A 17881-nucleotide genomic window follows, 5' to 3' on the forward strand; every position below is an offset into this window, starting at 1 on the left:
GGAAGCTGTGCAATAATAAACATTTTTTATATATTTTAATATCAGAGACATAAGCTCTTCGTTCGATTTCTTTTTTTTTTTTTTTTTTTTGAAAAAACACTGGATTTATTTGAAGCATCGAAAAATTAGAAAAAAAATAAATAAGGTCCTTCTTCAGACTAAATGCAAATTTTTTGTCTAAGTCTTTTTGTTATAGCTACATAGCTAATGTATTGCATACAAATATATAATTATACATATATTAAGACTTATTTTACATCCAAAAATTTTATTTTAATTTACTAGCAGTTACATTTTATCAATTACGAAAAATACAAAAATAGATTTTATCTTTTGACAGTACAACAAATAAATGATAAAATTAACAGCAAACGTAAACTCCTATAGTTCTCTATTATTTTTCTAACTGTACAGTTAGTTAATTGTCTGCATTGTTTAATAACTCAATTTGTATAGTACAGAATATTTGCGAGAATCAAATATCTCTTTAAAGAGATATTTGATTTTCGCAAATTTGAAAACATTTTTCAATTGAAAACATTGGAAAATCGGATGAAAATCAAAGTAAGAGTAAGTGATGAAAGTTATAGGGCGGATCGCTGTAAGAACGGACGTCACTCCCACCCTCTTTTGGCACGCTTCGACGCTCAGCTAATTCAATTACACCGATGCCTATATATAGGAATGAATTAACAAGGGGGAAACTTTGAAATCCGCATTTATTCAACGTCATGTATAAAGCCCGCGAAATTGCTCTTTTTTTCCAAAATAAAAAAGATAAAACCGCAAAAAAAAAAAGTGTAAGTATACTCATATGCAAAAATTTTCGTGTTAAAGTTGCTAAATTTTAAGAATTTATTTAGTTTAAAAATTTGACAGCTGTAAATCTACATAATTATAATATTGAATTCACATTATTTGCAGATTCAATTTTAATAATGTCTTTTGAATATATTTTAACATTTTATAATGTCGATTGAACCTACAATTTTTAACATTTACTTTTGTATATTAATACACATTAATCTAAAATTAAATTAACGAAAAAAATTCTGTATAAATCATCTAACAAATTTAGTTTAATAAATTTGTTTTTTTTTGTAATTTTATAAATAACTTTTTTCTTTTATTACATAAGATTAAAAAACATGCGAGTATACACTATTGTAAAAAAATATATAAATATGTATAAATGTGTATTGTATTGTAAAAAAAAAAATATTTATATACACATTCAAACACGCTCGTTTGCGTCAGCGTATATATAGCAGATCCGTAATTGGCAGCAAGTGGCCTTTTTTCTTATCCGTAAATGAAGTTTAATTCCATTTGCTCAATCAATGGACCATGGAGGTCAATGCTTGATGCATCGATAAACGATCCTTTATGAACGTTGTACCACAAATAGGGTCGATTTCATCAAATTCAAGAGGACACTGAAAAAAAGAAATAAAAGAAATAAATATATATACCACATATAAAATCAAAATTCAACAAACAAAAATTCCAAATATATTTTTATGATTATTATTATTTTGTTTGAACATGTACAAAGCGAAATGTGCATGATTATTGTTGTTTTTAAAAATCACGATAATATATATTTATAAATTTAAAAAAACAATTTAATATTTATATACAATTCAATTTTGATATTAAAATTTGGATAACATCGATGATGGATAATATCAAACATAAAATATATTGAGAAACGTGGGCGGGGGCAGTCGACCTTCAAGGTGAATTTGAATGGTGGGAAAAGCGTTGGTTGGTGATTGTGTATGGATACGATCAAAGAGAGTAAAGAAGACAAGATGAAAAAAAAAGCAATGAGAAAAAAAAGAAAAAAAAATGTGAGCCTACAAGGGAAGAAAATAAAGATGCAAAAAAAAAAATCTAAAAAGAAATACTTGAAAAGAAGTAAAAAAAAAAAAAAAAAAGTGGAAACGATCAGCGGCGCGGAGGTAAAATTATACTTTCATGAGGCAAACCGCCCTACGGCCTGAATCGCAATTAAACTGATGTGCCTTGTGACTCTTTATTTTTCATTCAATGCTGAAACTTGTACAGTGAAAAATATAATCAATTGTCAAATAACTTATACAAGAAAACAGATTTACAGATGCAAGGAGAATAAATATAAATAAAAAAACGAAAAATAAGATAATTAAATAATATTTTATTTCGTTTATTACAATTGCAACTACCGATTGAATGATTTAGCAAGGTTTCAAGACTGTTTCATTGTAATTTTTTTTAAAAAGATGACCAAACTTGATCATTTAGAGGAAGTAAAAGTCGTAACAACTTTTAATAGTCTATCATTGAACTTTTTGCTTCGATAATCAAGTCCGAAGATATTATCTACGCTAGAAATAAAGAAAAAACTAATATACAATATTTCAGCTTGGATAATTTTCTATGAATACGTAAAATTTTTGTATCATTTTAATGATAACAGCCTTTAAAATAATGATGAATATTTAAAACAAGTTTTAAAAATATAATTCTACAAATAAAATAATTTGTTTTTTTTTTCAAATTAAAAAAATAATAATAAAATACATTTATTTGTTTTATTTTTGTGAGAAAATTGACGACTGTTTGTGGCATGTTTCCGTGGCATTGAGAGAGAGGTTCTGTTTGGTGCGGTTGGCGTACGTGCTAACCACGGTGATCCTATGAACCGATAAGAGGCCCCTTCTCAAATGCGAATCACCCCCCACTTTGATGACTGGTTAGAAAACGAGCACAAACGAGCCACACAGAAAGACCAATATATATATATATATATATAAAATGAAACGATGGATAAAATACTTGAGAGGCAAAGTATATATAAATAAAATTCTAGTGAGTTGAAAATACCTATTGCAATAAGAGTGAAAGAGAAAAAAAGGAAGTGATAAAAAGAAAAAAAATATATATATATATATATATATATATATATATTATACTCGGCTTTCGTACAAGTTCGCGTCTTTTCGCCGACGGCGACTCTCACATATAATATAATATTATGTTACTCAGCTACACTGCATTTATACAGTCAAAAACATACATAAGCATATATAGCATCAACACAAGCACACATCTATATACACATATACATATTTATACGTCAACGACACTTGCGCTCTTTCAGTCCGGTTCCCTCTTTGCGGTCCACCAAGAGAAGAACACAGCTCTTATTGCCTTTTTGTTTTCTCTGTTTCTCTTATTATATTTTCTTCGTTTTATTTTATTTTTTTTTTATTTTTCTTTTCTTTTTATCTTACGTTACACAGACCCTTCGTTTTTTTTTTTTATTCGATTTTTTTTTTTTTTTTTCTTATTATTTTGTGCATCGTAGTCTTTATCTTTCCCCCGCGCGAATATGGAGGCAAGAAGGAAGGCCGACCGACCACAAATGCCAGAAGAAAAATCACACGCTACCCTATGTTTTATGTTATTTGCGTGATGTTTGATATGTACGATTTGTCGAGTGTACATAGTTATTTAAATATAATTTTATATTTAAAAAAAATTCATTTCTCAATTTTGAATATAATTATTGTTTTTTTTTTTTTTTTTACTTTGAAATATTATAATAGAAAAAAAAAATAATTTTACACTTCAATGAATCCATAAAATTTATAAAATAAAAATGAGTATTACTAGAAATAATTATTATTTAATAATAAAGTTGTTTTTTTTTAGAATTCCAGTAGTTTACCTGCATGGAAAAAATATAACTGGGAAATATATCTATTTGGACTTTAAAATATATCTTGTGAGAATATATCCAGAAACTATATAATATGGATACATTTTTTTATTTACAAATACCTTTTGATTATATCCTATACTAATATATATTAATTAAATAATAAATTATATGATAGATAAGGTATAAACAATACATTTTAATAATTAATAATTTATAAATTGTAGTATATATTATCCATAAGGTGATTAGTTTTATAAAGTAGTTATTAAGAAATTAATCCTGTATAATTAGTCATTCTGTACTGTTGGGTTAATATAAAAATAAATAAATAAATAAATATTGAATATAATAGATATAGATTCTATAAATATATCCTGAATATATTTTAAATATTTTTGAAACTCAATATAAACACAAAATATAAAACTGCGCAGCTACATCTAAAAAATATATTATGAGATATTTTTGAAAATATATTATCTGGATATAATTTACAGATATAAATTTAGGCCATAAATAACTATAACTTTTATATATTCGGATATAATTTCAATATATTTTTGGATATATTTAGTGGATATATATTTTTCCATGGATATTTTTTTAGAGAGATATACATGGTGTTTTATACTGTAATTGTTTTATCCGGTGTTTTTTATGTCATGAAACTTGAGATACGGTAATTCAAATAATAAAACGAAGTAATTTTTTTTATAAATGATTTTTTGAGTTACAGTAATTTTAATGCAGAAAGTTAAGATACCATATAACTTAACCCTCAACACTGAGGTGTTCTTGTGAGGGAACGGTAATATATTTTGTTAAATCGTTTTTTTTCTTTTTTTGTTTCGACAATTCGATTTTTAATTTCACGCTAAGAATTTATTAATCAAAATTTTTTATCTTTATGATTATACTCTAATAACATAGTTAATTATTATTTTGGATAATAGATTATTAAAACTGTTTGATAATTTTATACATGATTGAATTTTCCTTCAATTTCAATAACATAATATATATATTTTTAATTCTTGCACCAAGTTAGAAATTCATAATGATCATAAGTCATGAAGTCAAGGTAACCGTTATTCATTTCAGTAAAAAAAATAGACAAAGGTTAGTTGTACTGAGAAAAAAAATAAATATATATATTCCGCAAAATAAAAAAAAAATGGAAAAAAATTATATATGGTATACAAAAGTTGAATTCTACTAAAAGAAAGTGTATAAAATTTACAAAAGAAAAAAAAAATTATAGAAGAGAAAAAAAAAATAATGAATAAAAAAAATTCAACAATGGCGAAAAGAAGATATAGGTTTTTGAGGCGCCTCTCTTATTTGTTCCTAGAGCCCGTAACGATCCTTTACCGGATCTTGTTCGTGTGTTTTTGTGCTTAACTGAATTTACAATGAGATGAGGGCCCCAAGAGTCAACCCCCGGGTGGTAGTCTCGGTCCTCAAGACCGGAATGACGAGACAAGCAGAGCAATGAGACCGATATGTATTGAATCCACATGCCATAACTAAATAAAATATGTTCTTACAAATAATATAGCTTACCTTGGCAATAGTATATTCTTGCCTTGGCATATTTTTATGGGAATAAAAAAAATAAAAACAAACACAGTTAACATATGAGTGATAATTGTCCTTAATATTAAATTTGTTTAAACATTGCTATTTTTTTTCTTTTAGTTAATGCAATCAGTTTAAACTGTTTTGTAAAAAACAATATTGATGTTAAACTGTTAAATTTTAATATTTACAAATTTTTTTTTTTATAACAAGACTTATTAAATGGTCATAGTAATATCTTTTTATTAACCCAGCTGGTTAAAATAACCAATTATTGAGTCTGCCATGAAAATAATAATTACAACGATTTGTTTAATTTACATTATTTAACACTTGTTTAGACAAATTATTTATTTTTATTTATAACAAAAAAATTTATTGAACATGACAATGTCGCTGAGTGTGTTAATGCAAAGCAATTAATCATTTCACCATAATTTTCAACCATTTTATTAATTGAATATTTCTTAAAGTAATACGTTGTCTTCGCTCTTAACTTTTGTGTCAAGTTAACAATTGAGGCAAGTTGTGAAATTAACACAAAGATAATGTGTTAAAACTTTTTAAAAATATATTCGAGAAATATTTTTATATCAACTCAAAATTAAATTTAAAAAATTGATAACTTAAAGTTGAATGTAAGTCCCATCGTCGAATAACTTTTTTGTGCCAAAGGGGCTCGCCCCAGCCCATGCTTTTTTAAAATAAATTGGTGCCCTCTATGCCTAAAATCTGTGTCCGTTACTATCACATCTGTAGTAGTATGAGTGTACCCGGCCTACACGAACACACACAACTACGACTGCAGCAGTAAAGTGAAGTAAATTTTGGAGTTTATTAATCGTTTGCGATCTTCTAAAAAACACGGTCGAAATTGATGATTTTTTTTTTTTAATTTTCGTAATTAAAAAAACTACAATCTAAATCAAATTTAGTAATTTCGAGTAGAGGGGTTTTTAGATACAGATCAAAACGTGGGTTTTTCCGTTTACGGCCGTCTTAAATCGGTCAAGTTTATTTGACGGTCGAAAAATTTGAAAAAATTCTATAAAATAGAGAAATGTTCTAGCTAGCGATTAAAAAAAAAATTAGCAAAATCGAGTAGAGGGAATTCGTATTTACATTCAACCTTAAGCGTATTTTAACATCAAAATTGTATAAGATGTACCTGTTAAATTATAAATTTAATAAAACATTAAAGTGTTAAACAAATATATCAGAGTTTAGAAACTTTAACTCGAAAAATTTTTAAACGCAGACTATTTTATTTTTAATACTAAATTTTTAACTGTGTAATCAAAACTCTATATATATACAAATACATCAAGTCAAATACATCCCACATTATATGCAAGGTCATCTGAAAAATTTAAATCGTATACTATCTCGTAATTATTATTCCATAGATATATATATATATATGAATATGTATAAAACTTCAACTGAGATATAATTTTAAACTATACTCAGCAAACTCCATATAAACTTTTATCTTTCAACACTCAACCTTCAACTCTCAACTTCAATATCCATTGTTTGCACGACTTATAAATCTAAGTCTCAACAACTATTTTCAGCTGTTTGAAAAAAAGAATTCCCAAATATCCAAATCATATGGTTAGTAATTACCTATACAATTTTTTTGTAAATTGATTTAAATAATTTATTTAAAAAAAAAGAAAGTAATGATAATATATCCCTGGTAGAAATTTCCCTTCGCTTTGCGAGATTAACTATCGCAGCAAGATAGAAGCAAGTCAGAGAATGCAAGAATTGCGGTCCCATTTAGCTGCAAGGCAGCTGCGAGACTGTAAATATTTTTTGATTCATGCGCGCGCATTATTTAGATTTAGACATAATAAATTTAACCTGTATTTTATAAACAAAAACTTGAGATAACTTGTTTACTTTTTTTTTGTTTATTTGCGTAAATTAAAAATTCAAAAGTTTTTAATTTGCGTGCTAAAAATATAAAATATGGATTCTGAAGTGATAAGAATAAGAAATTTATTGAAAATGAGGAAGCATAGAGCTATTCTCAAACACAGACTCGAAAACACCATATCTACTATTAATATTAATAATTTAATTAATAATCGTGCAGCTATGAATGATCATGAAGTGAGATTTAATAATGAAAACGTAGGATATCATCATATGCACCAACATAATCAAGATGATCAAGAAAATGACGGGCATCAATATAATCAAGATGACCTTAATAATCAAGAAAATGATCCCAATCAGCATAATCAAGATGATCAAGATAGTCATGATGGTGATACTGATCATGATGACCACAGTGATGAAGAATATGAAAATGAACACATTGATCAGGGTAGTAGTAGTGAAACTGATAATGAAGATTTGAATGTAAATAATCCTGATCAAAACAGAGAACAGGCACCAGAAGTTGAGCTACTTAGAAAATGGGCTGTTCAATGTAAAATTCCACATGTACACCTTACTTCACTTCTTATTATTATGCGACAGAGGTTGCTCCCAGAGCTACCACACTCATCAAAAACATTTTTAGGAACAACAAGAGCAACATATCATATTGTAGATATGCAAGATGCTGATAGAAAAACTATTGGGAAATTCACGTACTTAGGGGTCGAACAAGGGTTAAAGAAGTGCATCAACACTGCTGCTCATGAAACTGGTACAGTCGAACTTCAATTTAACTGCGATGGCTTACCATTGTCACACTCAAGCTGTAAAACTGCATGGCCAATTTTATGCAAAGTACACAATCATTTAGCTTTCTATGAACCATTTGTTGTTGCTATTTATGTAGGAAGGTCCAAGCCTTTTGACTTGCAAAGTTACTTACGGCAATTTATTGAAGAAATGAATAAATTACTAGACAATGGCTTTATTTTAACAGAGAATCATTACGAAATTAAAATTCATAGTTTTATTTGTGACACACCAGCTCGTGCTTTGTTGAAAGGAATTGCTGGGCACACTGGATTCTATTCTTGTGAAAGATGTGATACGTCTGGAACAAGAGTTGACAACACAACAGTGTTCCCTGATATTGGAAATCCAAGAACCAATGAGTTATTTAGAAAATATGATGATGTTAATCATCATATCAGGCCTTCACCATTACTGATGATTCGACCCACGATTGACATGGTCCAGTTATTTGTACTTGACTTTATGCATTCGGGATTTTTAGGAGTCATGTCTAAGTTGCTAGAGTACTGGTTTTCAGATCAAAGCAGTAGAGCATTTAGAACAAGTCAAAGATGTAAAGAAGAAGTGTCTCGAAGACTCCAGTTAATTCAAAAACAAATACCTTTTGAGTTCTCAAGAAAAATACGTACACTGTTAGAGTTTTCGAGGTATAAAGCAACAGAATTAAAATTTTTTGTTTTTTATGTTGGGCCTATAATATTGAAAAATATGATATCAGATGATCAATACAAACATTTTTTATTATTTCACTTTGCTTCAAAGCTATTATGGTGTAGAAAAACAGCTCTTGTACGTGCAAACATAAATAAAGCCAGTAATTTATTACAAACATTTTTTAACAATTGTAAAGAGTGTTATACTGACAAATCTACTGTCATGAATATGCATAATATGTATCATGTTGCTGAAGATGTTATTAATTTGCGTTGCAGCTTAAGTGAAATGACTGCTTTTCCATTTGAAAATGCATTGGGGAAAATCAAAAGGATGCTTCGATCGCCAACACACACGGTTGCTCAGTTATGTCGTCGGATTCATGAACATGGTATGTTGAACGATCAAGCTAAATTAATACACGAGATAGAAATTATCAAAGAAAATAATTATGAAATAAAAAAATTGAAATATAGAGGATCTTTGCTTACTTCAAAAGCACCTGATAATATGGCACTACTTGAGAACACTCATATTTTTGAAATAAAAAAAATTTACCATCAAGATGGTAATATTCTCATAGAAGGACTCCGATGGTCTATTAAAAATCACGTATATGAATATCCTGAAATGAAATCAGGACAATTAAATTTGTGGGAGATACAAAAGCCAACCCTGAACAATATGATTACAATTTCGTTGCAAGATATAAAAATTAAAATGATCATGTTGACTTTAAATTTTGATGTTCATATTCAGAATAGATTTTTCGCGATGCCAATGCTCCATGGTTAATAGCTTGATTCCAGTGTGTTAGACTTTCAGCAAATATAAATAATAAAAACAGTTTATTCATATCCATTTAGCCATTTTATTTGTACTTGTTTTATTGCATACATTTTTAATAAAAAATCTATTTGATTTTTATTTTATATTGCCATAAATATTGCTTGCTGATTTATTTATTCTGACTCTTCTCCAGAATTGTATGGAGAATCTTCAGTCATCATGACTGGAGATTCCACTGGATTGTCTATTTTTTTTTTTTTTATTGAAACAGTTTCACTTTCTGACAGAATAGTTTGTAATTTTTTTTTTGAAATTCTCAATGGCCTGCCACCACACCAGTCTTTAGACTGAGTGAAACTATTTCCAATAGCTCTGATGACTGATGACAGTTCTGCACCTCCACATTGGAGAATGGCATCTGCAATAGATAAATATCAAGGTCAATATATTTAAAAAAAGAAAATAAAAAAAAAATAAAAAATCCAAACTCAGTTTTAGTATAAGGTCAATTATCTATTTAGTTTTGTACCTTTGAAGCATCTATATAAAAGTGGAAAACAAAGACTGAATATTTTTTTTCCTTCAGACAATTTAACTGCTGTATAGCCCATTACCAACGTTTTTGTTAAAAAATTACTAATTATATTTTTAGCACTTGAATTTACGCTGTTTGTGCTATTCAATTTTACCATGTAGTTGACCTGTGAATTAGAAATTTAATTTTTAAAATATTCGTTTAAAACTTGTTCATGAGTAAAAATATAATTATCATTCATACGTACAATATCATTGTTAAACTCAGAATTATTTAGAAGTTTTTCAAATTCATCTAATTCTGCTTCAGAATTCATTGGCAGAGATATTTTGTATTGGTTTTTTAAAAATGAAAGTGTCAACCCTGCTGTACCAGGTGAATGACTGGACATGTCTTTTCTCAAGTTTGTTATTTCATCGACGAGAGTTTTCACAGTTGTTTCAAGTGCTACATGTTTCTCAGTCAAATCATTGATTGATTGTATGAGTAAATTATTTTTATCCACGACTGATAGGATGATTTCCTGGAGTTGATGTAAGTTGTTGATCTTGACAGCTTGAATAAAAAAGTAGCTTTTTAAGTGAAAAGTTTTGATATTTATTTACAAAAAAAATGATACTTACAATCTTCACCAATACCACTAGTATCAACATTATCAATCGAATTCTCTGTTACTATTTCTATGTTAATTAAATCTTCATTATTTAGGCTTTCAAGATTGATGGGATGGTCTTCATAATGCTCTTCTTGATTTTCGTTTTTATAATCTGCTAAAAAATTAAATTTTATATAGCTCATGTACACAATTTTTTTTCTAGATCATACTTTACAATTTTAAAAAATTATCATATACCTTTGTCAGCAAGATCCAAAACGTTCTTGAAGCTGCATGTTTGTTTTTTACTTTTTATTGAGTTTTTTTTTTTGGTTGATGTCAATAATGTAGTGGGTGCTTTATTTTCCATTTTTTTTTGGTCTTTTACAAATACAAATTTCTTCATAGAATCGTTCAAACGCTGAAATTTACCCTCAATATCTGATTCCTCGTCAGTGAAAGCATGTTTTTTTGTTTCTAACTCTTTTGCTTTCTGTTCAGCTGATGAGTAAGTATCTAATAAAAATACAAAAAAAATTAATGGTTAAAAATACAATGAATAAATAAAAATAAATAATTGAATATCTCAACTATTTAATTTCTTTTAAGCAAACATTAAAATAAAGAATAGAAAATAAAGTTAGACATTAAGCCAAAATTGTACTTACTTGCTTCAGCAATAATGTTTATATTGTATGTTTTCCAACTGTGGTCTGGTATTTGTTTTTGTTTTACCATCATTTGAAAATTGGCTTTTTCTTCATTAGTTTTCAATATTGGATAATAACATTTTAGTTTTCTACTACCATCTTTTTCTTTTCCATCTAATAAAAACCACTCTCGGGGAATAATGTCTATGCTGTCTTTGAGAGACGAGCCTTGAGTTCGGAATCGAACAATTTGATAACGTTTGATTTGTAAACTTGACATATTCGATTAAATATATATTTGTTTTGAATATTTTAATTAGTAAGAAAACGTGTTATTTAATTAACAAGGCACTGTATTAGTAATGAAGGTTATGTTTACCAATGTTTACTATAAGCGGCATGTGAAATTTAAGGCTGCTTTGCTGCCAGAGCGGAATCCATGCAAATCAGCCTCAATTTATTGCAAACAAGATGCACAGGATTCAACCGGAAATGGCTGACGTTTTTGCTGCAAGTGCATAGTAAAAAAAAAACGTGTCTGACTTTTCTTACAAAATAAATTTAATAATATAATAAAAAAAAATAACAAAATAATAATTAATTATTCTATTTGAAGAAGTAAGTAATATTTTAATTTTTATATTGTAGAATTGAGATAACTTTAGAAAATTAGTATTAAATGTATAAGTTTAAGGTTATGGTGACAACATTAATTATACTTGGATTTTAATAATTAATTTTTTTGTATCATGGACAATAGGAAAAAATGGACTCGATGAATAACATTGTCAATGCAAAGTTAAATTTTCTACACTCTGCTTTGCAAGTGAAAAAAAAATTGAATGATTCTAAAAAAGAATGCCAACTAATATGGCAGAGCTTCGAAAACATGAAACAATTGCAGAAAGACATTATGGATTCTGTTGAAGGTAAATATAATTATTAACTATTTTATTTTAAATGACATAAACTAATCAATTTTGTAATATTAATTTAATCTGTTTTATTTAGGTTTAGAAGAAACGTGTTTACTGCTTTTATTGAATAATGAAGTGACAAGTTCTCTAAAAAAAATAAACAATGACAGTGATAATAATGAAGAGGTCGATAATGAAGTAGTGCCACCGAGCCCAATAAAAAAGAAAACGAACTTTATTAAGTCACCAATTATCAGAAATAAAACAAAAAATGATGATGGGGAAGAAAATCAACAAGTTGCTAAGAGTCAGTGTTTACGAGATTACCCTGAAAGACCTGATGATGAGGATAATACATATTGTACTTGGGCTGAAGAAAAAGAGAATAAAGTTCCTGGCAAAATTGTCATGGGTCCATGTAAAAAGCAAGTAACAACTTGATTCATGTAACAACTCTATCGACTTGTAAAAAAATTAATTATGTATTTATTTTTTAGTGCTCCAGAGATGAACAGAAAAAAAGTAACAGAAGATGTTCCTGCATCAGACTATGATTAGTAAGTAAAAAACTTCACTAATAATTTTTTAGAATTATTTTTTATTTGTTCATATGTTTATATTCGTATTATATTTTTTTACATTTATTTTTTAGTGCTCCAGAGATGAACAAAAAAAAAGTAACAGAAGATGTTCCTGCATCAGACTATGATTGGTAAGTAAAAAACTTCACTAATAATTTTTTAGAATTATTTTTTTTTGTGCATATGTTTATATTCGTATTACATTTTTTTCCATTTATTTTTTAGTGCTCCAGAGATGAACAGAAAAAAAGTAACAGAAGATGTTCCTGCATCAGACTATGATTAGTAAGTAAAAAACTTCACTAATAATTTTTTAGAATTATTTTTTATTTGTTCATATGTTTATATTCGTATTATATTTTTTTACATTTATTTTTTAGTGCTCCAGAGATAAACAGAAAAAAAGTAACAGAAGATGTTCCTGCATCAGACTATGATTAGTAAGTAAAAAACTTCACTAATAATTTTTTAGAATTATATTTTATTTGTTCATATGTTTATATTCGTATTATATTTTTTAGTATTCCAAAAAATAAAAAAAATAAAATTGAATATGCCTACAAAGGTCGAGTAGTGCGTAAAAAAGCTGAACGTAGAAAGTTAACTGGTTGGGATTGTAAGGACTGTGAGAAATGGTACCAAAATCTGAATTTATCTGCTGAAGAAGTGCAAAAACGTAAGAATGCATGCTCTCGGCACCGCTCCAAGTATAACGAACGTTATGACACTCCTCCTGGATTTTGGAATCCAGTATTTTCTGATTCATTATCATCATCTGACGACAATTGAAATAAGTTTAAAACAAAATTCCTTATCTATAACAGTGGAAAAAATGTGTAAATTCTATTCACTATTTCTTCGGTATTTATTGAATATATTTATAAAAATATTCATGAAAATATTTTATTAGATATGAATTATTTTCAAAATATATACAAACTTTATATTTAAATGTTGGCTTTGCCTTTTGAATATTTGTTTGTGGCTTGAATATAATTTTATTTAATTTGAACATGATTTTTGTATACTTTTCATTTTTTTTAGTAAGAATTTTTATCTATGCCTGTTCTTGATACAGTCCATGTATAGATGTCCCAAGTGGAAAAAATATATTTATTTGAAATATGAAATAAATTTATTTTATATTTAGAAAAAATTTAGAAAAAATATGAATTAAATTTAAAATATATACAGTTTTGGACATACTAAAATTAAATTCAGAAAAAATTTAGAAAAGATTTAGAAAAAATATAAACTAAATTTAAAATATATACAGTTTTGAACATACGAAAATTAATTGTAAAAAAAATTTACAAAAAATAAAAAGAAAATTAAGAAAAAATTTAGAAAAAGTTTAATTTTAGTATGTCCAAACTTAAACATATTCTAAATTTATTTATATTTGTTCAAAATCTTTTCTAAATTTTTTATAAATTTACTTTTAGTATGTCCAAAACTGTATATCCATTAAATTTAATTTATATTTCTATTAAATATAAATTAAATATATTTTTTCCACTTGTGGTGAAGTAGAATCAAAATTTATTTTTTTTTCCACTGTGTAGGTATATTAATTTGTTATGAATTAAAAAAAAATCGACTAACATTATTATATTAAGTGATTTTACAATAAAAAAAAATATATATAAAAAATAAAAGCAAACTATTATTATTATTATTATTTTTATTATTATTATTATTATTATTATTATTATTATTACCCCCTCTTTTAAAATTTACCTAACCCAACCTCAGATTTGTTGGTTGCACAAACTCGCAGTGCATTGTAGCTGCAAGTCAACTGCGCGTAACATATATGCTCGTAGTTAGAACGCTGCACGCTTAATTCCTATCTTGCTGCAAGTTTGTGATGCCTCGCAATTGGCTCGCACTAAGGGCAAATTTCTACCAGGGATATATAATAATTATTGAGTATCAATAATTAATACATATATACTCTATTTCGCTTAAGTCATTGTCTGTTTTTTAATTCAAATAAATATATTCGAATAAAAATTCAACGTTTAGAAAAATCTAACTCTGGTCTTGGTCTCGTCAAGTTAGCTTTTCAGCTGAGAGCTACTTGAGAGGCTAACACTCGGATGGACTCTCACTTTGGAATTGTCTTGGAGTTGGTTCATCAGCTTTTCAGCTGAGAGCTGTTAACTGTGGTTACAAGTTTTTAATTGTTTTTCTTGATTTTGTAAAGTACCCTAGCGAAAGAGTCGTTAATGAAATGGGTGCTTACTCAATAGCAGATTATTAGCAGGTTAAGGCGTTACCAGTGCTGGTAGAAAATATACAACTATTGTTGAAATTTTTGCTGTAACTTCTTGAGATAACAATACACTATCTTGAATTTTTTGTTAATTTTGTCCTATTTTGTTATTTTTTAATTAATTGGTAAAGCCGACTACTTTTTTAGAAGTTAAACATAGGGTCTTATGAAGAACCAAGTTTAGTTTTCCATTACCTGGTTAGCCATTTCAAGAAAAATATACACAGGTTTACCAAAAACTAGAGATTTATAGAAGAAAAAAAAAAGGAAATTTTTGATATAAAAATTAATAGGGCTTCGAGCTATTTTTTTAGGTTATGTTTAAGCTGTCATTCATTGTAATCTCAGTTTTGGTAATTTATGAAAAGTTACCGGGAGAATAATATAAAATAAAACATCTACTCAATAGCAAGTCAACAACAAATCAATATCAAATTCTCAGCAACTCAATAGCTAGTCAAAAGTTTGTTAATAGCAAAAAAATAGTTTGAAATACATTATTTAACATTGTTATTGTTTATTGTTGTTGTTTAATTGTTTATTATATTGTTTTTTAAAGGGTTTTTGCGAATATTACATAGATTTTAAAATATTCCTCTCAGTGTAGAACCCTATACGTGCTTTGACAGTAAAATGTTGTTTTGGTTGTATGAAAAAAATGCATTCAAACTTTTTGAAATTCCAGGTTCAACATTGTATAGGTCGTAAAAAAATTTATTTCAAAATTATAATTGTGTGAAACGTATAGGTTTGTGTGTTGAGTTATCAATTTAACACAAACAAAAAGTGTTATACTTTATTATCTCGGAATGAAGCAACTTGGTCTCTTACATTCAATCGTTAATTCAGCACTTTTTTTTTTATTATAGTTTATACTAAAAAAATGTCTATTTCGTTTTTATATTTATGTCATGATATATTCCATAATAAGAGAGTTAAAATCTGCTCTATAATTTGACAATTTAAGGCTTTTATATTCTTAGGTTTTAAATTGTCCTTCTTGAGGGACTATTTTCTTGCCTATAAATATATTTATATGTTTATTTCTTTTCATATGCTCAGGACACAATGGTTACAGCTTGCCAGCTGCTATGATGTGCCACGTGTCGTCGACTTTCTTGAACTCCATGTAAACTCATATATATATATATATTATATAATAATATAATCGTTATACATATATATCGTTATGGGTTTATTTATATATTCATAAACATATATATATTTATATAAAGTGTAGTCTCAAAGTTTTTTACGAAAACTATGTATACAACAAACATCATTTTAATTCGTGGGTTTTTATTTTTTGCAGTATTCAAACGATTACGAGTTTTACATTTTACATATGGTAGAGGTGATTATAATTTTATAGTAGCAATATAAAATATGCCACCCATTTGTAGTATACTTAACAACGGTCTCAATCGTAAAATCTTAGGCAAAATGGCGCAACTAACCAATTAGCATGCGTGTACTACTCTTAAAAAACAATAAAAAAAAATTTCAATTTCTTTTACTTATGCGTGTATTACTTGTATTTAATTGACTTCTTTGGCTTATAAGCTGTAGCTATTATAAACAACGACGAATCAATTATAATATACAAAAAAAAGACCAGAAATAAATTTTGATACTTTCATTGTAAATTTTACATAAAAAGTTGTAAAAACAAATAAACAATCCTGAGATAAAAAGATGAAGTACAGAAAAAGTCTTGAGCTCCAAAAAAGTATAGAAAAAGTGTATTGAGAGTATGGAAAAAGTCCATTTTTCAAGACTTTTTCATCTCGGGAAAGAAAATAAAAAATTCGTGATTACTATATCGTCGCATTGAAGGATAAAGGGCGTAAGTGCCAAAAACGTCAATTTTAAAGGAAGAAGGGCGTAAGTGCAAATTTATTAATTTTTGGGTTTTTCATCTAATTTTAAGGCTTTAAAAAAAAAAAGGAAAAAGGGCGTAACAACCTTTTATAAAGGATGAAAGGCGTATGTCCAGGGACTTACGCCTTTTTTCCATTATCAAAATCATTTTTGATAGAAGATGAAGGGTAAATCCAAGGATTTACGCCTTTTTTCCGTTTTCAAAATAATTTATTCAATTTATTCAAAGGTAGTGTTTTTAAATTATTGATTATTTATTTATAATTATCAATAAATAAATGATCAGTCTAAGTACACTGCCTTTGAATAAATTGAAAATAAAATTGGAAATACGCCCTTCATCTTTTATCAAAAATTATTTTGATAACGGAAAAAAGACATAAATCCTTGGACATACGCCTTTCATCTTTTATCGAAATGATTTTGATAATGGAAAAAAGGCGTAAGTCCCTGGACATACGCCTTTTATCCTTTATCAAAGGTTGTTACGCCCTTTTTCCTTTTTTTTTTTTTAAGCTTTGAAATTACATGAAAAACCCAAAAATAAATAAATTTGTATTTACGCCCTTTTTCCTTTAATAAAAAAAAAATTTTCAAAAATGGCACTTACGCTCTTCATCCTTTGATGCGACGATATGACATTGAAATGAATTGTTTTGCTGAATGAAAAGGTTATCAAAAATTTTTTTTCATCTTGCAAAACTATTTATTAAATATGTCATACATCTAGGTTATGTTATACGTTGAGTGTGAAGTGATTGGATATTCATATGTGTAGATAAACAGGGCTGCCAACGTTGTGAGCGTTGTCTGTCCAAACCGATTTTACATGCAACTGTAACTGTTCAAATAAATTTCGAGAGTTATTGAATTTTATTTTTGACTTTTTGATCCAAAATTCGGTAAGCACCAGATAGCAGGTCGATTGACACAACATGGCCGACAGTACCCGAGTGGAAATTGAATCCGGCTCGGCCGGATCCGGATCCTAATCGGATCCAGTATGGC

At 27.6% G+C, this 17881-nt stretch overlaps 1 long non-coding RNA gene across 1 annotated transcript in view; it reads right to left on the minus strand.

The window, feature by feature from the left end:
• Positions 1-1156: 1156 nt before the first annotated feature.
• LOC122857433 overlaps positions 1157-17881 on the minus strand; it is a 66298-nt gene continuing 49573 nt past the window's right edge. The window contains exon 3 of the long non-coding RNA XR_006374194.1: positions 1157-1436. This is a non-coding gene — a long non-coding RNA (uncharacterized LOC122857433). The remainder of the gene's footprint in view (positions 1437-17881) is intronic.

The sequence above is a fragment of the Aphidius gifuensis genome, linkage group LG5 (assembly GCF_014905175.1).
Source record: "Aphidius gifuensis isolate YNYX2018 linkage group LG5, ASM1490517v1, whole genome shotgun sequence".
NCBI lineage: Eukaryota > Metazoa > Arthropoda > Insecta > Hymenoptera > Braconidae > Aphidius > Aphidius gifuensis.